The following is a 14,458-nucleotide window of genomic DNA, read 5'->3' as shown; positions in this document are numbered from 1 at the left end:
ACAATTTATTTATTTCATTATATGTTAGTATAAGATCTAATTTTGTTCTTTTTTCACCAATAAACAACTTTTAATTTATAAATCATAAACAACTTTTAATTTATAAGATTTAAGCAAAATAGTATCTTTATCATTGATTACTTTTTTGAAAAAAAAATAAAAATAATTTGAATATTTGTAAGATGGAAAAAAAATGTGTAGGAAGAAATTGAAAATGTGTAGGAAAAAAAATAAGATGTGCATGAGATAATTAAATATGTGTAGGAAAAATTTGAAGATGTGTAGGAGGAAATTAAATATGCGTACGAAAAAATTAAAGATATGCAGGACGAAAAAAAGTGTACGACGAATGTAGATGTTTAGGAAAAAAATATGTTGTCTATGAGAAATTAAATATGTGTAGGAAAAAATTAATATGTGTATGAGAAAATTAATGTTGTGTAGGAAGAAATTGAATACGCGTATGAAACAAATGAAGATAATGTAGTTGTGTATAAAAAAAATATGTTGTGTATGAGAAAATAAAATATGTGTAGGAAAAAAATTAAGACGCGTATGAGAAAATTAATGACGTGTAGAAAAAAATTGAATATTCGTAGGAAACAATTGAAGATATGTAGGACGAAAAGCATAGGTATGAAAAATTGAAAATGTATAGGAAAAAAATTAAGACGTGTATGAAAAAATTAAAGATATGCATGAAAATTTTGAAGAGGTGTAAGAAAAAACTATAATTATGTAGGGTGAACTCAAGAGATAGGGTAAAAAAGATAAATTTATTATATTATGAATTTATTGATTTTTTAAATCTTTTAGTTATTATGATTAGATTAATATATTAGTTAGAAATGTAACTCATGTGGTTTAATTATATATATTAATTAGAGAGAGAATAGATTTATATTATTTTAATACCCTTTTAATATATTTTTAATGATAGAAGATTGAAAATTAGATGAGTGGCCTAGATTAACTTTTCGCACTTGTCACTGTAACTTGACTTCTCGCATGAACCATCCCATATATATATATATATATATATATATATATATATATATATATATGGTTCTCGCACGAACCATCCCATATATATATATGTGTGTGTGTGTGTGTGTGTGTGTGAGAGAGATTTCAAATGAGAACCCATTTGAGTTTTAAGAACTCAAAAAAACTCAGTGTAACAATTTTTTTTTTGAATTTTTTTGCACATGCGTAATAAATTACAGGATTTTTTACACACATAATCGACTTTTTACATATGTGTAACGAACGTAAAAGTTAGTGTAACCACTTACATCTTTATTCTCTCTCATACTTTGACTTTTTTGCTAGATTTAATCTCAATCACATATTTCAATCCATTTAATTAAATACGTGAACTAGAATGGAGTTCTTAAGTTCTTAAAACTCAACTTGGTTCTCAAAAGATCCTTCCCGTATATATATATATATATATATATATATATATATATATATATATATATATATGGTAAGGTTAAAATAAAAACCCCATTTAGTTGTGAACTTTAGAAACTCATTGTCAACTACATGTTTTTAATTAAAGTTAACTTGTGGTCCACAAGTAAAATTAATAAAAAATGTAAATATAAATATAACTTTTTCTCTCTCCTAAAAATATATAAAAAATTAGTAAAAAAATGTTAAAAAATAGTAAAACAATAATTTTTTAGTTTTCGATGCTTTGTATTAAATGTTACAACATATATTACATGTGTGACAAAAAAAATAAAAATAAAAACGATGTTACATAGGGTTTTCACGGGTTTTCACAACTCAAGTGAGTTTTCATTTTATACTTCCCTTATATATATATATATATATAAACATTTAGTTTAAGTCAAACATAGAAGAAACGATTAAAGCATACCACAAACAGTTTGTTTCAAGTCAAATATTTAAAACATAAAACTAACTAGTCCATATCTCGTCCACCTGTCCGTATCAACTTTGTTTCCTTTATTTGATGCCTTTATTGAATCCGTAAATTGTGAGATTTGTGGATGTGTTCTAAAACTCGGGTCTTGAAACATGAATTTGATCCTACAAAATAAGGTATACACTATAAGTTAAAACAAAACTACATAGTATCAATACACTTAACACAAAAGCAAGAATGTGAGTTTAGAAAAATGAGATAACGAGTTTTACATGAACAGAAACGTTACCTATTGAAAAGCTGTACATCAATGAATGAGAAAACTTGAGAAAATATCTTCTGAATAATGACTATTGGGACCAAATAAAATTATGCTAAGATGGCTAAAACAATGAGCATATAAGAGTGGTAGGGTGTACACGAGCTGAGCCGACCCCAAGCTCAACTAAGCTCAAGTTCGGCTCGCTTTACCTTACGAAAGCTCGAGCTCGGTTTGTTTCGAGCTCTTTTTCTAAAGCTGGAGCTCGGCTCGTGAGTCGTTTTTTTTAGCTCGGGCTCATCTTATTTACTATATATTAATAAATTTATATACGTTTTTAATTACTTTTATATACTTGGAAAAAAACCTTAAACGAGCCTAAACTCGGTTCGAGCTTGTGAACACCCATAGCTTCAGGTACCTAATTATGGTTTGATATAATGATTCTTACCACCATAAACGATTTTTATTTAGTTGCCTTTTGATTTCATCATATGAAGGACGCGCACTCACTTCCACTTGATATTTGTTCTTTTGGAATTTCTTCCCTTTCCCACGACTCAAGCTCGTTCCTGGTTAACTCTTCAAACATTTAAATTTAATTAACTAAAGATACTGAATCAGCTAACAATATAGACACTTTGTTAACTAACAAAAGGTAACTGTTTGTTAAAAAAAACAGAAGCAAACAAGATACGTTTCTTAACCGTTTAACCCAATATGCATCAGATTCCAACACTCAGCAGTCTTTTACCTCTTTTCCATATATGTGAGCCGGCCAATAACTTGTAAGCTATGAATTACTCCTTTACTTTTCTATAGCTTGTTTGTGTGTGTGTGTTTGTAAACCAATCCTAACAAGTGGTATCGGAGATCAGGTTCGTTACCCACGGGAAACAATTGACAGAAGATAGTTGCAATCTAAGGTTAGCCGCCAGCAGTTCCACCACCATCTCCAGCCAATTGATATTCGCAAGAGAAATGATTTGTGGCGTACTTGTTTTTGTATTGGCAGTCAGCCTTTCCGTTTGATCGAAGTTCGCCACGGTATTTCATATTTTTTCTCTTTGCTGTGCTCGATAGAGGGAAAAGAAGTAAAGAAAGTTTTCTTTAACTTGTATGAGATATTATATTGCAATTGCATCAGTAAGTTTGCTTCTTTTTTTTTGTTTGAAAAGCAATTTTCACCACCAATATATTAGATTTTGATATCATTCCTTCATAAAGTCAAAAGTAGAGCTGCGAAAGAATTGATTTCTTTTGTGTTGATTTGACTTTTGCTCATGTCAACCAAGGTTCAGCGGAAAAGAAATTAAAGGAACATGTTTGGGGTTCTAGTTTGTTTCAGTTTTCTAGTTATCGATTAGGGTTTGGGTTGGTTCAAGTAATTTTGGTTGATTCGTGGTCTTGGTTTTGGGTTTGATCATCGGGTTTTGGCATATTTACCGGGCAGTGTAGCCGGTTGTTTTTTGATTAACAAATTTCAGTAGAACAGTTGTTAAGCTCAGGCTGGTGCCATTGCTGTGTCTGTCTCTGTTTATTATCTAGGTTTCGCTAGTGATGGTCATGGCAGAAGATGGAAAGGTTGAAGCACTACTTTGTCAGAAAGACTTGGATGTAGTGCTAGAAGTGAAAAACCAGAAAAGATGTCAGAAGCAGATTGGAAGAAGTTAGACAAGAAGGTTAGGGCTTGTATTACTCTATCGTTGTCGGAAGATGTGGCGCTTAACATCATGTAGGAAACCACAGCGCGTGGTATGATGGATGCACTATCCAACATGTATGAGAAGCCCTCGGTAGCGAATAGGGTCTCTCTTATCCGAGAGCTAGTGACTACAAGAATGAAAGAGGGTGGATCTATTGCCACGCATATTAATAATCTTAATTCGATCATGTTCCACTTAGTGTCAGTCGACATTAATTTTGATGATGAAGTTTAAGGCCTTTTGTTATTATCCACTTTGCCCGACAGTTGGTCTCAAACAGTGACTGCAGTTTATAGTTCATCTACAAAAATTACTTTTGACGGTATTCGGGACCTGATTCTGGGAGAAGATTCAAGACGAAGAAGTTCAGGTTAATCATCAGGCAATATGTTAGTCATAGAAATAAGAGGTAGGGGAAAACAGCGAGACGGTGGGAGCAGGAAGAGGAGTCAGTCTAAAACTTGGAAAGATATTGAATTCTGGAATTGTAAAGAGAAGGGGCACTTTAGGAATCAGTGTCCGAATGGTAAGAAAGAGGTGAATGTTACAAAAGACGACACAGATGACGGGGTCAGTAGTGATGAGGCATTGGTTTGTAATGTTGAGAGTAACATTGATTCCTGGGCTATAGATTCTGGTGCATCATTTCATGCCACTCACTACAATGAAACAATGAAGAATCTAAAGTTTGGTGATTTTGGAAAGGCAAGACTTTCGAACGACGAAGTTCTTAACGTTACGGGCATGGGTGATATTGATCTAAAGACTACAGCTGGTTCATGGACTCTGAGAGATGTCAGGGTTATTCTAGGTCTAAAGAGATTGTTGATTTCAGTTGGGCAATTGGATGATCAGGGGCATTAAGTTAAGTTCGGGAATGGGCAGTGGAAGGTGGTTAAAGGTAATCTTGTCATAGCTCAAGGAAGAAAGAGAGGTTCGTTGTACATGGTTAGTTTACCGTTTGAGGGAATAACCACCCTAGTTTAGAAGAAAGTTAAAATCCGGTTCACAGAGTCTAGTGGGCGGAAGAAGGTTTGTTTTGCAAAAGATAAACCCAGAGCCACAGGTCAGATTCAAGTTGAACATATACGGAAGGGTTCAAGGAAACAAGTTAAAGGTGTTTGTGACAGTGGGAGCACTGAAAGTCAGTTTGTCAAAGCTTCAGTTACATCTACCAGAATATAGTGGGTTTAAAGAACCAGTGTTCCATCTGTTAAAGTCTCTCCAGAAGGTTACCTGCTATATATGGAGAATGTTTGTTCTCGGGATATATCAGGATTCGGTAGCGTGTGTAAGTGGACGCCAATAGGGACAAAGGACAAGTCAGTGGCAGTTGTAGCCATGAATGATATGTTGGAGCTCACGGAAGCTTCAACGGGCCATCAAGTTAACTGATAATAAGGCAGCTGCAACTAGGTGAGTCGAGGACATTACTAGAGGTACAATTATTCACAGCGGATGGCAGTTTGAAGTTTATCAAGCCTCCAAGTGGGAGATTGTTGGGTTTGTGGAGGCTTGAGCTCAGGTTGGGCCCGATTTACTTGAAGAAGTACTATATTGGTTTTATAAAGATAGAAGACATGGGAGGTTTTGGGCCGGCCCTATATCTCTTTATTAGGGTCTGTTTATGTTATCTTATCCCTAAGCTAGAAACCCTAACTAGTCTTTATATATTGTAATCGTTGTACTTGTAATTCTCACGAGTGAGGCAGTAGAAATAATAAAATACCCTAGTTGCAGCCCGTGGACGTAGATCAGTTTAGACTGAACCACGTAAATCTCGTGTGTTCTTTACTTTTCTATTGCATCTTTCTGTGTGTTTGTAAACCAATCCTAACAATATATGAGTTTTGGATCACTTTCATCGGTTATAATAAAAATTGTTAGTTTTAGTGGCAAACATCTTAAAAGAAGACTCAAAATTGTCATATAAGACAAAGATACTTATCGAGATTCAAAGCAGCCTTTTGTTGTTAAAGGGCTTGATTGCAGCTAGGATTTTGTTGGTACCAAGCCGGCCAAATTGCTGGTCAAATTTGGTTGATAACGTGTCAGAATGTAGATGGTAGGGTAACATGTTGGATTTTGTTCATTGTAGGTTGCATTTTGTTAGTAATGTGCAGTTTGCACGGTAAAATATACATATATCGTAAGCGTAACAAGTAAGAATCACTAATGTATGCAACAAAACACTAAAATGGTGTAAAGTTGGTGTAAATCCAAGACTACAAAATGGTGTAGTTTTTTGGTGTAGAGTTTTCATTACCTTATTTTACACTCCTTAATGCAGTATTTATTAAAGTCTTAATAAAAAAGCTAGAAGTAATTTACTAAGAATACAGATATAGCAGTAAAGTAGGCACCATACTGGATATGAATGTTCATTTTTTTGTATCATTTATTTATGTCTTTAGTTAGTAATGGGGACTTAAGTTGATCATGTAAAGTGGTATAAACGGAACCTATTAGTTATAATCCATTTTATGTTGAACCTAAAAAGTGGCATGTTTGACCAAACACATCTGGTTGTTTAACAGTTTAAACGGGTTAAACCGAATGGATAACAAATGCTTTAGCATAATCTGTGGCCGTCACACAACACAAGTCGTCGGCAAAATGTGGCGCCGCAACGCGTGGGCAAAATTTCCTAGTTACAAATTAACATGTATTGTACCCAAAAATCACACAATTAGCATGTTTTAAACCTAAAATCCACAAAATTAACATGTACTATACATAATAACCACATAACTAACATGTGCTTTAGGTTTCGTTTGATCTAGAATTAATGGAATAAGTTTTGCGTGATCTTTTTCATCCATCATTTCGCCAAGCATGGTGTTTGAGTTCTCATTTCTTGTCACCTTCTCTTGTTTGATATTTTTCCTTCTTCTAGCTTGGGATGACCAATATTGAAGTAGCAATATTCTAATCGATCATTGGTTTTGCCACATCTAACACACGGTATCATTTCTTTCCTTTCTCAATTATGGCCTTCATTTATATTTAGAACTTGAAAAGCAGCACCTTCAGTTGCATTCGAGCGTGTATTACTAGCAATCTCACATCCCTTTTCAACCTCTAAAACAAGATCATGCGCGACTCAAAGACTTGATGTTGGCTTTGTTGGTAACATTTGTGTCATTACAGTGTTAAAGACCTCATCAAGTCCCATGAGAAATTCGTACAAGTGCTCCTTTTCTCCATTCTCAGTGAATTAGTTACATTATGAATCAGTGGAACAGATTAAATGTCTTCGCATATTCGCTTAAAATTTGTGTATGCAACTACCATCATGTTGTCTTGGCATGTAAAAGCCAGATCCCGCCTTAATTCGTACGCCCTTGGTGCACTTTCTTTGCCGAATCCTTCTACTACTTCAGACCAAGTCTGTTTAGTGGTTCTGAAATATAGAACACCGCTTTGTATCTCTTTGTTCATGGCATTACTTAGCCATCCTCTAAACATGGTGTTAATTACATTGTCTCCTGATTCACGATCATCTAATCCTTCTTCATGTGTAAAAACCATCCCATCAACAATTCCCATTGTGTTATCCAGAAAGAAATTGTTCATCCCATTTGCCCATTCGACATAGTTCCATCCAAAAGTGATTTAGGGAGTGTTTGTTTTTCACAAAAGATCTTCCTGAACTCTTTTGTCTGCGCCGCGTAGACCACGCGCAGACGTTTAGATTTGCAGATTGTTTGTTTTCCGGAAGACATGTCATTAAAAAAGGTCAGCGCGCCCTCTTTTTCGCGCAGACATGGAGCACCCACTTCTCACATATTGTAACCTCTTCTAGTCTTTTATTTTACTCAACTCTCTCAAACCTAGATAGCTCCCTTCTTCAACCCTCAAATCCCTTCACCCCCTGCCCTCCTCCACCTTCGATTCCGCCGCCACCACCTTACTCCACGCCGCCGCCGCTCCTCCGTGCCCCCTGCCTCCTCCACCTTAGGCCAGCCACCGCTGCTCTGCGCCATGCCTCAGAAACCCCGCCTGTCATGTCGTTCATTCGCTTGTAATCAAGGTAAGCATCATCTCAAAAATAAATTAATAGCAATTGTTATTATTTGTTAACAAGATAAAAGATATTTTGTTAACTTGCAATTGTTGTTATTTGTTAACTACATACTAATTTCTTGTCAATTACCTTACTTTTTTTGGTATACAATTAAATTATTTATCCATTGATAACTGATATCTTGCTATATATATATATATATATATATATATATATATATATATATATATATATATATATATATATGAAAAAGAAGGTGCTACATTGATTTGTCAAAAATCTTTGAAAGAATTTTTATCTTGTATTTGTGATGGTCTTAATTATTAAATAATTATAGACACATGTAACATAAAAGCGTGAAAACCAAAAAAGACTTGGATTTTTTTTCTTGATATTTCTATATAGTTAACTACACTAGGATTTATGTAAAATATACTTATAAATTTTTACACTCTACCTTATGGGTTATCACCTTCTTTGTATCTACTTTTTATATTCATATTGTTTCTAAATTCTAATGCAATAAATCAAATTATTTATAAAACATTTTATATAAATAATTAAACTTTATTTTTCATACTCACATTCTTTTGGGAGTTTATCTTTTGAGGCATGGCCCAACTATAGATAATAATAATAGACCATCGTGTTCTTTACTCATTCCAATCAGCAAGACAAAATTCTGGTTAAAACGTGAAGAAGAAATTTAGTCATTTTGTTAGCTTTCTAACCAAAAGCTATTGCGTTTGAATTCATGTATATCGAAAACTTTATTGATCTATAACCCATTTCGCAAAATAGTGTCCAATGTTTTCAATCGGTAGGTTTTTGCCATTGGCTATGGTGAATGACATTCTTCGCTTTGGGTGTGACATACAAAACATTCCTTCTTCATAGGTATGTGCCTTATTGCATCGGTAACTAGTATCCACGGGCGATTTGAAGGAAACTCACCTGCCATATATGCCTTTGGAAGTTCCTTATTTTCTACTCCGACGTGTTCTTGGAAGTACTAGGCTAGCATAGCAATTCCTTAAGCTTGATTTGGAATTAGCGTGACCAGTTTTATGTGATCTTTTCCATCCATCATTTCGTCAAACACTATGTTTGTGTTTCCATTTCTTCTCATTAAAGAGTTTTTCTTGTAAATGCATGTGTGGTCACTCAAATAAAAAGGTGCTGCAAGGACGAAAAGGTCCACACAAACATTCAGGACCAGGAGCTGGCCACAATCCACAAGATTATGGTATTATCAAAAGACAAACATGTTATCGTTGTGGCACTCCTTATCACATTGCTATAAATTACCCATACCGTCCATACATTCCCTATTATAGACAAAATCATAGAGCTACACCTTGGAAAGTTTCCTCACACAAAACTGAAAATATTCAATATTCCAAGGTGAAGCCTTCTAACGGTGATTGGAATCTACCCAAGTCCAAAGGCATGGGCTTGGTTAAGGGCTTTGTACTACACCCTATATAAACACATTTATAGGATCAATTTAGGGTGTAGTTTCTCATTGTGAATTTGGTTTATGTACCAGGCATTTGCAAGATAATATGCATGTGAATTGAAGTCATCTTGTGTTCTTATTGTTCATCTAATTGTTTTAAATCACCACGGTGTTAGGATTCCACACAAACGTCATACTCGTATTAATATTTGTTAGTGCATGATTTATTGCCCGTAGCTGATCGAATAGGCTAGGGGTAGTTTAGTCAATTATGCTACAATGTGATAAAGGCCCATTTTCTATGGAATGTATAGCAATGGGGTCCATTCGTTAGACTGAGGCCATTCGCTAATATGTTAGCGAATGGCAGCTCATTCGTTAGCCTAGGAGCTCATACGCTAAGGGTATAGCATATGAGGCTAATTCGTTATTTGATAGGGCCCACTCACTAAGGAGTTTAGCGAATGGGAAACCATTCGTTATTGGGAACACCCCATTCGTTAGAGATATTAACGAATGGGGCTTGGGCCTATAAATAGGTTGTTCCTGTTCATAACGTATAAGAGTTTTGGCCTAAAGTATTCAAAGTACTGTTACCATGCTGAAATCCCTCAAGAATGATAGGCCGCCTCAAGGTGCACATCGAGGCAGATCGAGCTTAACCGTACATATGCATGTATGCATGTTTGAGAATCATTGTAATCATTTGGTTAATATCAATGAAACATTCTTTTGGCTCGATATCCTTCTATGTTATCGTCTTGTGTACGTATCATGTAAGCGATTGGATCCTGCTATAGGAATAAACAGTCTCCTCAATTGGTATTAGAGCGGGAATTGCTCGTTATACATACCAATTTTGATGTGAACTTTGATCTGAGACGTCCGTCATGTTCTTCGTGTTCATGCTACTGTTTTATCAGTTTGAAGAAGTTTTAATGGATTTTTGGATGAATCTGTGTATAATTGATGAAATTGTTGATGGATTCATGTTCGTAATGTAAATTCGAAGGTTCGTATGTATTTTGGTGGTTTAATTGGGTGATTTGAGTGGATTTTGATGATGTCCACCGTAGATGGAGCTTGAATTTGAGTTTCCCAATGAAGATAACCACTTTTCCGGCGAGCTAACTAAATTTTCCGGTGAAATACGCTTTTCCGGTGCTACAGCAACCGCTCCAACCTCTCATTCGTTAAGTTACTGATCAAGTTGTTCATTCGTTACCGGGTCTTGGCCATTCGTTAATGATTTTTTAACGTATGAGTTCATTCGTTATGATTGTTTAACGATTGAAGAATTTTTCTAATGAATGAGACATCATTTGTTCCAGTTTAACGAATGAGGAGATCATTTTAACGAATGAGGACTAGTTTGATGAATGTGACCGTGCTAACGAATGAGAGAATATTTCAGCGAATGAGGACATTATTTCAGTGAATGAGGATGGTGTGTACGCTTACCGCATGGAGTATGGGTGTCCTCGATAAAAAAAAGTATTTTGGGAAAATTTTGTTAATCGAAAATTTTCTGGGATGTGTCTAATAAGTGGGGCATTCGTTTTCAAAATTTTGACGACAATATTTTCCAGCCGACATTTCACGCGCATCTGCTGGCCGAGGGGGAGAACATGATTAATTTAAAGAGGAGTTTATACGAAATGTTTGATGTTTGTTCATGACATTGCTGAATTTGTCAAGAAACGGGGAGACAAAATTTTAAGGATTTTATTTGATTGGAATCTTCCTATATTTGCAAGGTTTTCTTGAAAAATTACTGCAATTCGGGTGGTAATACATGGCTTAAAGCTACGTTTTACTGAGTTTAAGACTGCAATTGTTCTTTGATTGTTGATTGATTCGTTCGAGATTGAAACCGGCTTATATAGGCTACGACTGTCTGTCCGTTTACTTTTTTCTGAAGGACTTTGATCCTGGCAATGTTGGGTACGAGTACTCGGCGGATTACTTCTGTTGAAGGGGACAATATTTGAACGGGTTAATCTTGTTGCAGAATGCAATACGAGTCTTGACATTGAATTGAAGAATCAGATCGTTCAGGATTGATTAATGGAGGTTGGATCTCTGTGTCATATACCCAAAACAATAGTGCATCCAAGGGAATCAGATGTAGAAGAGCTTAAAAAGTTGATATTTTGGGAGAACGTTACAAGAGAGGGAAAACCAATGTGAAATATTTTGAATGATAGGGTTGTTTATGAAGATGTGTGACGAAGTCAAATGTAAAGATATGTTTGCTTTACCGGTGCTGATGGATAGCTGATAACTTGTTACTGATTGTTGAAAAATTGATCCATATCATATGCTAGTTGGATGATCAGGATGATCACCTGGAGTTGCTTACTTGAGGGGGGGGGGATCTAATACAAGAAGCTACGAGTTGTTGGCTTGCTAACAAGACTTAGAGATTTGTCTGTATGCACAAGCCTGAGAATCATCCGTCAATGGAAAGTAAATTATCGCGACTGATGATTTGCAGTTAAAGTATTCGACAACTACGGAAAAGAGGGAGTCTGTTAGTGCATGATTTGTTGTCCGTAGCTCATCGAATAAGCTAGGGGTAGTTTAGTCAATATTATACAATGTAATATGGCCCATTCGCTATGGAATGTATAGCGAATGGGGTCCATTCGTCATACCAAGGCCATTCGTTAATATGTTAGCGAATGACAGCCCATTCATTAGCCTAGGAGCTCATACGCTAAGGATGTCGCGTTGAGGCTCATTCGTTATTTAATAGGGCTCGTTTGCTACGGAGTTTAGGGAATGGGAAGCCATTCGTTAATGGGAACACACCATTCGTTAGAGATGTTAATGAATGGGGCTTGGGCCTATAAATAGGTTGTTCCTGTTCATAACGTTTAAGAGTTTTGGCCTAAAGTATTCAAAGTACCGTTACCATGCTGAAATCTCTCTAGAATGATAGGCTGCCTCGAGTTGCACATCGAGGCGGATCGAGCTTAACCGTATGTATGTATGTATGCATGTATGAGAATCATTGTAATCATTTGGTTAATATCAACGAAACATTCTTTTGGCTCGATAACGTTCTATTTTAATTTATCGTCTTGTGTACATATCATGTTAGTGATTGGATCCTGCTAGAGGAATAAACGGTCTCCTCAATATTATATTGTTTAGATTCGAATTTTGGACTTACAATAACATATATTTTGCATTTTAAAAATGAAACAAGAAACTAAAAGAAGTATCAAATTTGATAAGTTTCATTAGTTATTATCATATATATTAAATTGTAACTTCTTAACACATCATCACATGCACTTTAAGCTTAAGTGGTTGCAAGGGCTTTACATGTAAGTACAATATGCTTAAGATGTTGTACTCTGTTTTTCAACTTCCATCTTGCAACTATGCTTTCCACGTGCTCATCACCTGAAACCTTGCTTGATAACATATTGAACGCATTGTTTTGAATATTGTGCACCCCTTTGGTTTAATTTCTTTACAAAGCGCAACGAGATGAAACCTTACTTCAAACTACTTCCCCCATGGCCCCCCTCCCCTTTTCAATTTCTACCGTCACTGTTCTCTTCCGATCTTCGCGTTGTCAGATTCCATTTTGAAACCCTTGGCGGCGGTGATTGGTGTTATTGCCTGCGTTTTCTTTGTTCTGGCGATGCAAGGTAACAATTTTTTGTTCTGTAACATTCTGTTACCTGTCTAATTTGGAATGCACACCGTTGAAGCTATGAGTGTTCTGACTTTGACTGACATGCATTGGTGTTGTTGACTGAATCTGGGCTCTTTGTGGCTTCATACACCGGGTCTGTGATCATATGGTAAATGATGAAAACTCTAGTTTGAAATGGCTTCTTCGTGCCTCTCTTCAACGAAACTGTGAAAACTAATTTCATTTGTGATCGGTTGTCTGATGAACACAATATAACCAAAATTAACATCCTGGCCTCTTCAAAGATATAAGACGGTTTCTTATCAAATTAACATTCCTGATTTGTTATCGGATAAAAACCCCATGGTTTAGGGTTATGACATTGTCTGCTGTTGCCCGCTGACATTTCCGTCCGTCTATGGCATTGATGGACCTTCTAAACATAGATTGGGGGTAATCTGAATTGATAAATTGGTTTATGGCTTTGATGATGATTCGGTTTTTGGCGTAGCAACTTTTGTTGCAGCCATTATATGGTTACGAGCCATTTATGATTGCCACACATTATACTTTACTGCTTCAAACAATTCATATAATGCATAGTATACTAATTATGCACCATTTGGATCGTTTGATTTTAAAAAGTCAACTGCAATATTAAGGTGCATATAATGCATAATTTCACCATGCATATTATTGATACTAAGAATGCCCAGTTGACTTTGTATAGCCAAATGACACAAGTGGTGAAAGTTTGCAAAGAGGTTTGTATGGTTATTATACAATCTCTTTTTAGAAAAAGAAGTACATCAATTCACAAACTGTTCAAAATTTGAAGCTGTGAGCTTCAAAGAGGTTAACAGCTTAATAGATTCAAATTTAAAATTATCGGTGAGATTTTGAATCTCAAACCGTTTTCAAAGTAAGATTAAAAATAAATAAAATTATTAATTTTTAATAAAATATAATGGAATCATTGCATTTCAAAGAATGGTTATGCTATCAAGGCGCATGTAACAATAAACTTTTGAGTTTAGATGATATTTTGTGAACTTTCGAGTTTATTTGTATTTCTTATATGGTTTTTATTGTTTATATTGCGGGTTTTGATGTTTATTTGATGAATTTATTTGTAGATTTATATGATGATGCAAAGGCACAAGGTGGAAGGGGGAATCAATCATTAGTAAAGAAGTTGGGTGAATGAAGAACTAGGAGATTACAAAACATAGAGGGCTTAGATCAGAATTCTCTTTCTATTAATGTGCTGTGGTGAAGAGTTTTAGGAATGTATGGCAAACTTTCATCGATGACTTTTTGTTTTTTTCCATAAAAGGTTTTAATATATTATCAGCCTAGCCTTGATGTTTCAACTGTAATGAATTGATGATTACAAGTTCTTTATATGTTGTATGTTTAGTACCTTTTACAAAAAAATCCCTAATATGGTTTAGTTGA

Source organism: Bidens hawaiensis, unplaced genomic scaffold, assembly GCF_021521415.1.
Source record: "Bidens hawaiensis isolate Kalapana, Puna unplaced genomic scaffold, B.hawaiensis_p1.1 tig00003488_1, whole genome shotgun sequence".
Lineage (NCBI taxonomy): Eukaryota > Viridiplantae > Streptophyta > Magnoliopsida > Asterales > Asteraceae > Bidens > Bidens hawaiensis.
Note: the sequence above shows the minus strand (reverse complement) of the source record.